The sequence below is a fragment of the Glycine max genome, chromosome 10 (genome assembly GCF_000004515.6).
Source record: "Glycine max cultivar Williams 82 chromosome 10, Glycine_max_v4.0, whole genome shotgun sequence".
Classification (NCBI taxonomy): domain Eukaryota; kingdom Viridiplantae; phylum Streptophyta; class Magnoliopsida; order Fabales; family Fabaceae; genus Glycine; species Glycine max.
In genome coordinates this window covers 2,842,158-2,857,411 of record NC_038246.2, presented here as the reverse complement: position 1 = coordinate 2,857,411, position 15,254 = coordinate 2,842,158, and positions in this window count along the sequence as shown.

Below are 15,254 nucleotides of genomic sequence, written 5' to 3'. Positions count from 1 at the left end.
CGAGCAACGTGATAGCAAGTTATGGTTTCTCCTCCACTCCAACGTGAAAGAAGGAAGGAATATTTTATTAATTGATTTTATGAGATTACCTTGCCAAATGTCAACTTTTGATTGATTCGGTTACTTTTTCTACACAAGTATTCCACACCTTTAGCATTTCTCTTTCCAATTTCATCAATTAATTTTTTAAGGATAAATATGTAAACTTCGTGTGGCCTAAACTAGCATCTTTAGACAAAATATTCTAAAAGCTAAACCATTATAGGGAGACACATAACTCACTCAATTACTTAACTAGTTACTTGGACTGTACTTTTCAAACAAACTTGAAATTGCCTAGACTTGTTTCATTTAACTCTTTCTATGGTGTGACCTATATTTCTCACAGCTTCTAATAACTACTTATTAACGGGTAAAATTTGTGTTTATTTTCGTTAACAAATATATTTTCATAAGTATATTTAAGAAATGAGATAAATTTTTTAGAGATCTTTTATTCTCTTAGTAGACTTTTCATCATGGGTTTGTAGGTTAAATTTTTATCAATATTAAAGATTAATCATTAGAACAAATTATAAATAAAAGAGTGATAAGTTTCAATAATATTAACTCCAATGATAATTTTAATAGTATTTCGATAATAGTTCTAATAAAAATTTCGATAATAATAAGTAGGGATTGAAATAATAAAAGTTTTGAGAAAAAAATGGAGATTAAAAAAAGTAAGTTTCAAGAAAAAATGAATATTGGAAAAAGTAGAAGGATTTAAAGAAAAGTAAAAATTGAAATTGAAATATTTGTTGAAAATATTGTCCTAACCCGTTAATCCATAAACATCGCGTAGACTTATCAGCGTCGCATGGACTTAAGACAATACAAGGGTATTACATGTTCCAACCCTTATTATAATGGTACAAACTAGTATTTATAGATAATAATTCCTAATTACCAATAATTTCCCAAATAACTTCCAATTGTCATCTTTACTGTTTGTGACTTTTATCTTTGATCTTCATCCTTGATGACTTGTATCTTTAATTTTCACCGTTGATATTTCTTAATGTCTTGATGCTTTCCACATCTTAATATTTTCTAAATCTTCATATCTTCTATCACCATCCAATTAGCCAAAAGACTATATTTTGACATTTAGTTAAAATAATCTACTAAAAGACTATTTCTCAATACTTTGTTGAAGATCATTTTTTGATAATAGAAAAATGTCAATATTGACACTACTTTAAGGCTTTGAACTTTTGCGAAACTTTACACCTTCCTAATATAATTGAGTTGTAGCTCAAAAACTAGCCACGACTTTAAGTTTGGTCTTTCTTCAACTTTTCCTTGAATTTTATCTATCTTATTCTATTGTTTTTCAAGACTCAATCCATTCTTCAATTCAATGAGTCAAAAATGTCCTCCAATTGCGAGGCAAAATGCTATTTTTAATTTATCGTGTAAGACAATTTTATCTTTATCTTGTGTTTTGTCTTTTCTTTTTTGCATTATTTTGTAGTCACTTTTAAAATCAAATAAAAAAACAATCAAACTCTTAGATTGTGTGTTAGATTGTGTTTTTGTTTTTTTAGTTTCCAGAAAATATTTTATAAAACAAATTTTAAAGACTAATCTTTAAATAGTATGGTTGGGAAAGAAGATGAGAAAAATTATAAATTTTGTGTTTTGCCAAAACTAGGCAATTTTGCATAATAATCTATTTCAACCAAATTAGCTTCAACATAAATGTGAAATACAACTCTAATGCATATATGAGATAGGAATCACATCTAAGGGTAAAATAAATAAAACTTAAGTCACATATTTTGAAAAAATTATATATAACTTTTTTATTTGAAGTTAAAAAATTCCTAAAATTCACTTTTAAGTCTTATTTATTATTGGACGCTAATAGGAGTGTTGAATAAAACATTCAAATATTACAAGTAAAATGGTACATGTTGAATAATATAAATAACAAATTGCAAGTCCAACACTTAACATTATATCCATAGTAATAAGAGACTTAATAGGATAAAGATGAAATTCTCTACAATCAAGAAAAAAAATGAAATGCAGCTAAAAGTGAATTAGTGAGTTGCCTTATAGAATTTAACTCTAAAGTGAGAAGGCTTCCAAAGGATCTTTTACAAAATTGAGTTGTCCATGGTAGACCAATAACATACGGCTCATGTAGTTGGGATCGCAAACAAATCTCCTAGTGCACCACCTGTTCCTTTGACATGCACATCATGATCATTAAACACACACATGCACACAAAAAAAAACATCTTGGTCAACGAATTTCATCACATTTGAGCAAAGGAAGCATGCATTCAATGGTAGAGGATGGGGAACCAAACACACTAAATGGTGAAAGTGAAACCAAACAACATAAGATAATTTATGTTGTATGAGTCATTATTTGATTCAAAGTTAAATCATTGTGTATAGATAGCCACGATCCATTCCACTTGGTAAGCATCTTCATACTACTCTATTGTATGTTTACAAATTTTATCCTTTGTGACAAAACCTAAATGTAGGTAACCAAACATATTGAATGTGGTGAGGATTCACATAAATTTTATAATGTCACAAAGCCAACATCATCTTAGAGCTTTTAATTTGAAACACAAAACTTATACTTTGAATCTATACCTATCATTTTTCGATAACAAAAATGGATATATGCAATTTGTGTCTTTTAATTCAAACTTTACTATAGGATCAAACATGCAAACGATATTCCAAAATTCTATGGATTTCAGAGATTATTCAATTGATGTTACATTTGTATGTGCATTAAGTTGTTAAAAAAATAGAAACATCAATATATTAGTTAAGGATTTTTGTGAATGTGAAAAAAAAAATTGATCCTTTCAACCTAAAAATTTTAATTTTTCGTCTAAGAACAATAGGTGGGTGCAATGTGTGTATCTGAAAGCAATGTCAAGAATATGTTGTAATGACAAACATAACATTTTATGTGTGTATCCTTATATTAGGCATTGGTTTGATAATAGATTGAGACAACAACATATTATGTGTGCATAACAGTTTCACGCTTTATTTTATGCAATGCTTGAGCATTTTCATCTTTATTTATGCTTGACCATTCTATGTGTATATACTCTATTTGTGCTGGAAATTATGAATGATAGATGAGGATTAAAAGTGTTGGAAAGACATGGTTAAATTAATAATGAAAATTAACAAAAAAGAAATTGACATGTTCAACACAGTACACATTAAGGATCAAGTTACAATTTAAATACTATTCTCAAATATTCATGACTTATATTAGTTATCAATATTGTTTAAATTAGTTTATTTTATATGTAGTGTTATCGTGAGGTTAGTAGGAGTTTTGCTGTCAGATGGAAAGATGACTTAGATGATACTTGGCATCTTCTAGACAAAGATGGCAACATACATTCTGTTAAATACAACAAAAATCTTCAGAACCCAACTATAGTGGCTGGCTAGACTCAGCTCAAAGATTTTTATGGATTGACAAACAATCATCAATTAACTATTACCTAATATGGATTATCAATTTTCCTGCTGACTATCTTCAAAAGCAACTCACAACCATGAGCTTTTCCAAAATGACATTCGTTGTATTATCAAAATCCTAATTTGGTCAAGTTCAAAGTCCTATTGAATCAGTATAAAGTAACTTGTAATAGTTTGGTAAGTCATTCGAGGCTTTATATAATAAATAGTTTTGACTCTTAAATTTTTTAAATTTATAAACAATCTTGCATTCAATACTCTGTATATTTAATATATATCACATCAATTTAATCTTAATTTCAAGATGTGCCAAGTTCTATGTATTCATTCATAAAAAATGCAAATTTTATGCATGTCAATTTGGAAGGGATTGCAAAATGCCACATTATTTATAATCATTAGAGGAAGACTACAAAAATAGGCTCTGGATGAAGGCATTTTGTAGCTGAAAAAAAATTACAAGCTGGCCAAAAAGTTATTTTTGAGTTCCCAAATCCAGAAGACAACTTTGTTCTATTCTGAATTAGTATTTAAAAAACTTTTGGATAAACTATACCAATCACATATTATTTATAACTCTTGGTGGTTTTATGATGCCACACATGATGCTTTAGATTATATTTCTATAGTTTTGTAAAGTTATTAGCTATTTGAACATCTTTATTATAACAACACATGCTATATATTCCAATATTATTACATTTGTCTTTCATGTATTTCTTTCCATACTATTCCTTGCAAACTACATGCTTGGGATACTTTCAATTGTTGTGGTTGTTTTAGAGGTAATTAATTTTTGGTATCTTTTGCTTGTTGTTATTGGTACATTTGTTTGATTTAAATTATAGATTTGAGACTTTCATTATGTGTATAAGTGCAGATATCAAAACAGTTAAATTTACGATCTAATTGCATTATCTATTTATAATTCTACAAATTTAAAAATAATGTCTAAAAAAATTATGATTTATAAAAAACATAAAACACAACTAAATATTCGAAAGCTTAGTCAATTTGTTCGTGTATTACAGCGGCTCTCATACTAGTATATATATTTATAGAAATTAAAAACAATATCATACTAGGATTTATAACATTCACACATCAATTGAATTAGACCTTTTTGGTAACTAATAATACATATTTGATCATTTAATAATTTATTATTTTTTAAACAGAGTCACTCTTATTTTTTTTACAAAATAGTTTTTTACTGTGTCATCTTTGTGTGTGCCGATTTTAATGTATTTTTACTTTTTATTTAGTTCTAAATACTATGATTTTTTTTAGTTTCTTTAAAGGCTATCATTTTTCTATTTAGTTCCTCTAAAATAGAGACCAAATGAAAAAGTCGTCATATTGAAGATATTCAAATAAAATAAACAAAAGTACCTTTTAATGATAAAATTTATGTTACAAAAAAACTCATTTGAAAAAAAAAAGACAAGTAAAACTATGAATTTTTTTTATTTAACTCGTATGGGCTATATTTCTTCGCAGAAATCTCTTGTAAATTGCAATTTGTAAAGATCGAACATCAGAATTTGGTGGTTTCCTAGAGAGATTTTAAATATTTGAACACCACTGGCTTGTAATAATCTATTTGAGTTCGTTACAGTAGTTCTTATTTCCTACTTTAGTCAAGGATAATTCTCTTTGACTTTTCAAGTGTATTAAGTAACTATTAACTGAAATTACATAAATGTGTCTGAAAGATAATTTCTCAAGCGTTGTAAGGATATTATAGTTGATATGATAATTCTCTTTGATTTTTCAAGTGTATTAACTGAAATTATTATGGTTCAACACGTAAAAAAACTGAAATTACGCAAATGTATCCGAAAGATATTTTCTCAAGCGTAGTAAGAGCATCGCTTATTGCTTAAAGAGTTATTTATTTTCAGAGATTGTTGTTTAATTCTTTTTATAATTGAAGATGATCTATGTATCATATTAGGTGATTTAAAATTAAGTCTAGGTTGCTTATATAAATAATCAATGTTTATGAGTCAATTTTATTTTGTCATTTAAAAATCATTTAAGATGATAATTTAAGAGTTGTTTAAAATTATACTGTTGGAGCAAAATATATATATGCGAGTTGCTTAATTATAACGTGACATTGCAAGGATCAATTAACATAAAATAAAAAACTCAAAATGGATTGCTTAAAGATATATTTGGCAAAATTAGTTGAAAAATTAATATATCAAATTATAAGTGTTTGATAAAACTAACTATTGAAGTAGATAAAAAATGTAAAATGACTGAAAAATAATAAGATGATGATTTATTTAAAAAATGATTAGCATGAAATTTGATAAATATATTAAGAATAAAAAGAGAAGAAAATATAAAAGCTAAAAACTATTAATTAACGTTTTAAAAAATAATATTTTAACTAACGTTTTAAAAAATGCTAAAGGTTACGTTTGAGAAGATATTTCAGTTAGTATCTGACTTTTTTTCATAGCTGAAAAGCTCATTTATCTGTTAGACAAATAAGTTTTTTTAGTAGTTTCTAACATTTTTTTAAAATGTTATAACATTTTTTAAAACATTAACTTCTACCTTCTAATTTTTTATATTTTCTTTCACTTTTATCTTTGATATATTTATGTATTTTCCTAGTTACTTTTTAAAAATAAATCATGATTTTATTATTTTTTTGTTATTTTATACTTTTTAGTTATTTCAATCTTTAGTTTTATCGAATATTTTTAATTTAATAAGCAAATTTTTTAACTTTCAACTAGTTTTTCAGCTAATTTTACTGAATATAACCATAAACAATTAAGAAACTACTTAAAAAAATTTATTTACCAATAATCAAATAAATTTTTTAATTATTAAAAAAATTAAAAAATAATTAAAATACCTTATTGAATAGCCTAAATTTCACCGTCGGATATGCTCTAAGGATATTACAGTTAATGGGATTATTAATTACCAGATTTTTTTTTCAATATTTTGCTGCTTTATAACATAAATTAACTAGTACATTGAAATTATTAGTTCCAAATTCAAATGTAGTTGATAACGCTTTTGACTTTCGAATTATAAGTGAGGCAGGCACACATGGGAAAACATGCAGACCAGATGTACTTTATGCCAAGAAAACTGAAATAATTCAAATGAGCTTAAAGAATATTAAGCCTACAAAGAGAAAAGAAGTCCTACTACCTATTATCCAAGAAAACAAAACTGAAGAAAAGAGACAAAAAATTAAAACTTAGGGGAAAAAAAAGAAAGAGGCAATGACAAGTCACATACATGCATAAAATAGGTTAACAAGGGATAATGATCTTTTTTGAGTTTTGAAATAATTGTACTATATTGTTTGAAATCTGATGCTCGACATTGTTGTAAACAGAATTTACTTTAATATTTTACTATAAAACATATTTTCAAGGAATTAGATCTATTGCAGTTAAAAAGAAATTACAAAGAATCTTCATCTACTGGTATGTATCGTTTAGTGTTTAATTTGGTTTATTAAAATCATAAAAATTACTTCAAAATTAAAATTATAGATAAAAGGCTTAAAAATGAAATTAAAAATATATTTTATAACAATCTTAAAATTTGAAATAAAGGGGCAAATAAGCCGAAAAAAACTATTAAAATTAACTCATTCAATTTTTTTAATGTTTTGTTTATTAAATAAAATTTACTTTTACTTTTACTTTTTAAGGTGGTGTATATGATATCAAAATTGTGAATTTAGATTTCAGTATACTAAGGATATTTTGGATTTTTTTTTGGAAGCCAATAACCTCATTCATCATATTTGTCATAGTCGCCAACGATCCACAATCCACACCATCTCCGCCAGTGGAGGTGGGGGAGGGAGAGGGTTGAAGACGAAGCTGAGGGGAAGAAGGTTTATTTTTTTTATTTACAAATTTACACTTTTAATCTCAATTCTCCAATTAAAAATTATTATATTTAATATTTTTTATTATACTAAGCACCAGCACAATAGTGGTTTTAGTTTGTGTATGATAAATTGCTCCACTTTTTAGAACTTCTATAAATTCGCATTTGACAATTTTTTTTAAAAAAGAGTTCAAAGTAATTTGAGTGAAAAACTATCTAATTGTTCACATTAATTTTAATTTAGAGAAGTTTACATTAAAGTTTAATGATCATCCACAGTATTAACTTTTACATTGTTAACCGTTGGAAATATTTATCTATATAATTTTTAAAATAATTATCATAAAATTAATAAATTTAACATATAGGATGGTTTATGATTAAATAATACTATAAAACATCTTTTTACATTGTTAGTTAGTGTATAACCTATTTCCTCTTTTTATGGTATATATGAATTAAGTTTGTTTGAGGAAAAATCGAATATTACATGTGAACTTCTCCGATCAAGATTCAAACTATAGTTATTTTTATTTTAAGAGAGATTAATTCTTTTTGTTACATCTAATTCGAGTTTGAATCTCTCCCTTACTGAATGTTTCTAGTGGAAGAGAAAAAGATACAATACTTTTGTGAGTCTCACACCTAAAGGTGTTCTGACTTTCTTGTTTCTAGTGGAAACATCCATTAAACACAGGATTTTTCTCTCCATATAATCCTTATTAGTTCTCTTTCTTAAATGTTTAAACCAATTTAGTGATATTTTATACTAATATATTTATATTTGTTTTAGAAAAAAACTAGATGCAATTAATATCAATTGAAGTCATTAATAAAAAATGAAACCTAAAGATTCATTTGTTTGGACAACTAAAGCATCATGATTAAATAAACAAAACATAAATTATAATTAAAACCAAGAAGATAAAGGACATTCAAAATGAAAAGAGACACATGGGAATATTTAATAACATAATAAAATTATAAATTATTATATATGATAATTTAGTAGTTTATGTTAAAATTAATAATACTATAAAAACTATTTAGCCTCCATTCTGGTTATCCACATGTTGATTATATGTGAATTTCAAAACTATGGACTTAGACGCTCTTTGTTTCAAATTTTTAGTGCATTTCACTTTCACTCTCATACTAAAATACAGGCTCTTTGTTATATATAATATTTTTTCTTACCCTACGTACGCACAGTATGGTGTTGTTCTAAACTTCTAGTTACTTTAAAAGTTATATCTAAAATGTTTTTTATTAGCTGATGTCATAAAAATTATTAAGGGTCTATTAAAATTAAACTCATGTAAGTAAATTCTTTTGAGAAGTTTGTAACTTTCTATTCTCTGTTCATCTCAAGTGTTTCAACAAGATAGTCATATTTCATACAAGTATGTTTAATATTTTTTTTTTTGAAAAAAAGATTAAAATTATGATAAAATTATTTTTCCTTTTCATAGATTTAAGCAATTCATAATTGTGAATATTAGCACATAAATTTTATATCTATTTTTTCTTTCAGCAATATTGTCTATTTTTTTAATGATTTATAAACATATAATATTTATTTATCTATAAAGAGTCAAACTGAAATATAAAAAAAATTATAATAACTCAAACACTGCTTAAAAAAACTAAGTCAGACCCGTTAGTTGTAAGCACAAAATCCTTAATTTAGTCAAGTATTATTATAAAAAAAATTTAAATTATTATCTAAACATATATGTATAAAGTTTGGAATCAACTCAAAGTAAACTCGAAACACACGCACACATATAAAACCTGATATAAAATGAAAGCATCCAACAATTTTTATGAGAAGATGAGTTTAATTTTAACAATTTTATAATGCAAAACTATTTTACAATAAATGATATTTTACTAGATTTTTTTTTTGGAATTTTACTTAATTAATTAAAAAATTGAAATTTGTGATGTAGCAACTGATATGAAAATTGGTCTTACAAAAACATGCATGTGTAGGAAGGAATAATCTCTTTTGAGAAAAAATAAGTGTAAAAAGAAAAAGCAGCCAATTAAACACAAACATGAGTAAAAGGTAGCCACGCGTATCCCAAGTTAGTGCTTCTCTTTGACTGCCCTCAGCATACGCACACTGCTAGCGTGCGCCGTGGGAACACCCTACACCCATTCTCAACGTCAGGGCCCACTCGTTGACTTTTTTGTTACCACAGCCTCTGCATTTGGGGTAAAGTGGGTTTGTGTAATCAAGTGGTTAACTACTTTGATTATCTAATTATCTAATTTTCGATAACCCCAAATTCCTCATTCTACATTCTCCAATGCCATCACACTATGTTGAATTAGACCAATCTTGCACTAACCCTTAGTCATTGCTCACTCATTTATTATTCACTTTCTTTCTAATCTTAATGTGTGTTCGGATCATGGTTTCAATTTCCCTTCGCATCCAATTTCTGTTTACAACAAGTTTTTCTTTTCTTGCTTTTACGTTGAAATTGTCTCGTACTTCATGCGACATCAATTTCGTTAGTGATTCAAACACGCTTTTAATCTATTCCACGCATATAAATAAATTGATTATCATCACATATAGAAAAACAATAAAAAGTTAATCCGAGAAAATTGATATTTTATTGTGTTATTTACTAGTTAAATCTGATCAATTAATTAATTGGTTAAAGTAAAAGAGGAAAGATTGGTACCATCATTAGGCTATGGGTAAAGCTAGCTAGGTCACTAGCACATGCTCCAACGGGAGAAACAACCACGCTAGGAAATTAGGGATAGTATTTTACAGTTTGTCAAAAGAAAATACTTAACTACTAAGATTACATAAACTTTGGTGCCTAATGATATTTAGTAAATTTGGATAATTGGATGATAGTTAGGATGTTTGCAGTTAAAAAGCATAGTTCTCTTCGGGTCACTGTTTTTGTCTCATTTGAGAACTGAAACGGACATAAGCTTAATTGAATTTATTTCGGTTGCAATAGAATAGATTCTATGATACTATTATTAATGACTAGTTTATTTTATGTGCAATACAAGCAAGATTTGTCTTATTATTGATGATATGATTACAAGTTTATAACTATTGTCTAATTAATTATGTTTGTACAATCAATAGATTGAAATTTATCCTAAAAAGGTAGCAGATAAATATGTCCCCACTATATGATATATTGACTAATGCTTCTATTAAGTTTGATTATATTTTAGATTCTAGATTTATGTTGGTTTTGTTACTTGTTAATATATGTTTTGTGGGTTGTCCATCTCATCCAAGCTCTTCTCTGGTTCAGTCCACTTTGGCATTTGCCAACTAATCATTGCCTCATTCCTTACTTTTCTTCAATTAGTTGACAAATGGCACATGCTAATGCTATCACTTTATCAAGGCAAGATCTCCTTCTTAACAGAATGAATTTGGTGATTAGATTAGAATGCTCAACATTCAGAGACTCACAGAGAGTCCTTTTTATGGTTTAACTTTTCTTTCATCTTACAAATCAAGAAAAGGAGATCTTTATCAATGTATAATCAATAATTTCTAAAATATGAGTTAATACAACCCACCACAGTTTATCTGTATTTTTTTTTTGTCGTCATGACATATTTGTTTAAGTTTGATTTATATACTTTAACTTTTTTGGTACATTTTTTTTTACTTAATACTATAACATACCTACATTTATTAAATATATAAAAGGATATTAATTATAGATATGACAAATTTTCATCCTAAAAAGAAAATATAACTAGATAATTAATATTACTTTTTATAATATAATCATATAAATAAATACCACAATGAAATTCAAATTTAAAGTAAATAATCAAATCAAGTTCAAAAAATAAAATCAATTTATTAAAAATTAATCTGGGTCAGCTGACCATATTACATTAGTAATTTTACATCACCAAGTTGGCAAAAGTAAAAAAAAAAATGTTGCAATAAAATACAAAATGTTCTCGTACAATGTTAAATTTTTAAATTTAATACAAGTAAAAAATAAAAAATATTTTTATAATTTTACGAAATTTTAAATATTATCTAAAAATGAAAGCTTTTAAATATACTAATTTGAAGCTTAAATTGTAGCATTGATGTATTAGTTATTCTATCAACTTTATTTCTCTCACTTAAAACATTAGTGAATACTTCCTATGGCAAACTATTAGCTTTACCTTTCTCATTTTATTTAATTTTTTTATTAAAAATATTCTCTCTATTTATATTTATAGTTATGGATTTCAATTTTAAACATATAAAATAAAGCCTTTTATAAATCAATGTTGGTTTTCATTATTATAATATTGAAATGATGCTTGATTTCCTTCCTAATTGAATGTTGAGTTTATATTTGAATATTTGGTAAAAAAAAAGTTTTTATTTCAATATACTATCAAACAAGTAAAAATTCCAAGCACATATTGTCTATAATTTTAATTGTAGCATTTTTTATTTTAGAATTTTATTACTAGATCACAGATTGAAAAATATGCCACACTTTCATTACCTGACCATGCACATGCACGAGTTTATGTTCAGTTTGTTTGATTTTAAAGTGCACGCATTGTTTAGGAGGCTTGTGAAAATCTTTCTTCTTAGTTCTTATGCAAATAAAGCAATAATAATTAATCAACAAATGCCAATCCACACGATACAAGAATTTAGTTTTACCTTTTTTTTTATAATCTCAAGTGTTAATTTATTGAGAGGGCATAAAAATGTTAATTTCTTATTAATTCTTTGAACCAGGACGAAAATGCTTGTTAGAATGAGTTTAAGCAGAATTTGCACAACTCAAACTTTTTTTTTATATTGAATACAGTTATTAATTTATATATGGATTCATTTTGAAAAGAACGTTTGGCATGGTCAAAAAAGTTTTTGATCATAATAAAAGAAGGTTTAAACTACATAACTTGTCAATCTAGATGTTGTTCTTGTTCCATTAGAAGGGAATGGAAGAGAAAAACTATGTAGCCAAATTTGGATTAACTTCTAGCTTATGGAATGCTTTTAATTGTTAACCTTTACAATTACAGGTGAAGCTCATCTAAGACAATTTGAGTTGTTAAGTTTATAAATGATTATTAGCATGTTTGGATTAACATTATAATGATATAAAAGCAATTGTTTTTTCATGGTGAAAGAAACCAACCATAGAATTTTGCTTCTAATTTATTATGTTTTTTTAATGTAATTTTTTACTCTTACCTTAGTTTTATTATGTTTTTTTTAATTCTTATATTTGATCACCTTTAAATATCAAACATCTCATCAACAACCTTTATTTTTCTTTATGTCTTCCCATCACATTTCATCATCTATCATATTAATATATATTTTTTTGTCTTTATCTATCTCAAAGTGTCAATTGATTTTGAATGTTCAAAATTTGTTTTCATCCTTTTTTTTGTCAACACTGAGTATCTAAACATACTATATGGAAACTTTAAACAAAATAATTTATATAAAAGTTGAAGTATATAAATTAATTTTAGCTTATATTAGATTTAATTTATTTTCTCTTTCTTTTAATTTCTCATAAACATTTGTTGAAAGGTCTATCTAAATTGACTGAATCAAACCTTCTACAATTATGCAAAATGGTAGAGTCCCTTGCACGGCATAGGCAGCGGAAGCACAGTTCTTGTACAGTAGATGCAATGACTCTTTCTTCAATACAACTAAACAATGAAGGATTTGCAATTGAAGCTGTATTTTGCTTCCATTTGGAGCCCGACAAGGATACCATTCCTCGTAGACCACATTTTGTCATAATGCAAAACCCACCCAAATGGGAGATTTCGTAGCATATTACACAACAGCTTTACTAGAACCAATCAATCAATGAATGATCTGTCTCTCATTCAAATGAACTAAGCACAATCCATTAATTCACCTTCTAGGACGCAATCTAGTTAAGCAACTCTACAATGTTTATTTCATTCCCATCTTAGGACTAATTTTGGTCGTTTAAATGAAAAACGAAAGGGTAATAAATGAGAGGATAAATATTTAACTTTTTTCTGTCCTTTACCTGGCTTTTTTCATAGATGTTTATTAGTCAAAGAACCTCAAGTTGGAGAATTCAAACAAAAATTTGTCACACTCCATGATGTTAACATCAGCCTAAAGTAACTTATGCCATCGTTCTTCAATACTCAACTCTTACATGACAACTAAAATGGGGACCGTGAAAGTAAATCGATTATAGTTTGGGACACGAATCATTTCATACATATTTAATTCAAGAAAAATGAAGATATGAAAAACAAGATGAAATTAATTATATTATGTACTCTTTTACCATGTATTAAATAAATAAATAAATAAAAAACTTCCATTCCTATTTTATTTTCTCTAATTCATTTAGTTTTAAGTTTCTTACCAAGTACCTTCAAAGGTGGATTCGTGGACTAAATTCAAATTGACAATAGAAAGATCAACAACAGATAAGAAAACAAAGACAATGACACCACCACACAAGTCTTTTGAACCAGTTAAGATAAAATTAGATATATAAAATCCAAAAGGCAACTTTACTCTAAAAAGTACAGTGATGAAAGACTTAAATCCTTTTTTTACTTCACCATGTGTTGAACTGACACAAACATATTTTTCTGCCTTTAAGCACTACTACTACTACTGCATGCTGCTGAGTTATTCACCCATTGCTCAACATCATCCATATGTAGAGCAGCATATTCTCAATTTGCCTTTCTTTTCTATTATTTGTGGCAAAAAGTAGCATATTCTTGATCATCATTCTTTTCAAAATCAAGGAGCATCTCTAGTATTCCTTCAACTAAAATCATAATTACCTTCAATTCCCACCAGTCTTTTTCTTTTTTCTCACATTTTTTTTACCCTTAAAAGGAATCCTAAAAAAGCCTTGATTCTTAAATTTAATTCTCTCGTCATTGCGTTGTTCTTGTTGCAGGATCATGGAACTAACATCCAAGCCTTGAATGAGGCATAAACCTTGGAATAGAGAAGCAACAGTGGTTGATACTAAACTACTAGTAGTGGCCAAAGTCCCCTCGGCATTGGAGATTAGGCCCCCCACTGAACTTGGAACGAATCACAAGAAAAATAAAAAAGCAAAGTTATGTATGCACTTTGTCCTGGCTCATTACCCACCAAAAAAACATTCTGTCCATCTGTTTTTCCTTTATTTGATTGAAGAATATTTTCCAAATTGCCTTTGTATCTTTACAATCTTTCATGGGAGGGGAAAAAAGGATACAAGTTTACAAGCTTTTTTTCATGGCACATGGATTAAACGCTTTAACTTTTTAATGGGCCAACGTAGCATGTAAAAGCAAATACGCAAGATTGGGATCTGGTGAAACAGGTTTAGTAGGACTGTTCAGGTACGAACATGATTGGAACCTGTGGTGAGATACTTGTATAATTCCCTGTGATCACTGATGCCATGACCCACAATTTATCAATTTGAGTTATAAGATTTACGATTGGGTTCACCGAAATATAAAATCAATGCCTTAAAAGCAAAGCTAGCTTCAATTGCTGATATTTCACTAGGGAGTATTCTTGGTCTGCACTTTGGTTTACATTAAACTGACATGTATACTAATGGAAAGTGTCATCATTTTTAGCCATCTCTCCTGAAGCGCCACAACGTGTCCAACTTTTCATAATGAAGAAAATCCCATCATATTTAGAATACAAATGTGTCAGTTAGTTAATTGGTTAGCGATTCTAGTAAACAACACTTCACAAAGGGCTTGAAGCAAACCAAAATGCATGCAAATTTTAGTATATAATATATAATTATAATAGCAGATTGAGTGTATTTATAGACAAGTTCATAAGGAAGCCCACGGCA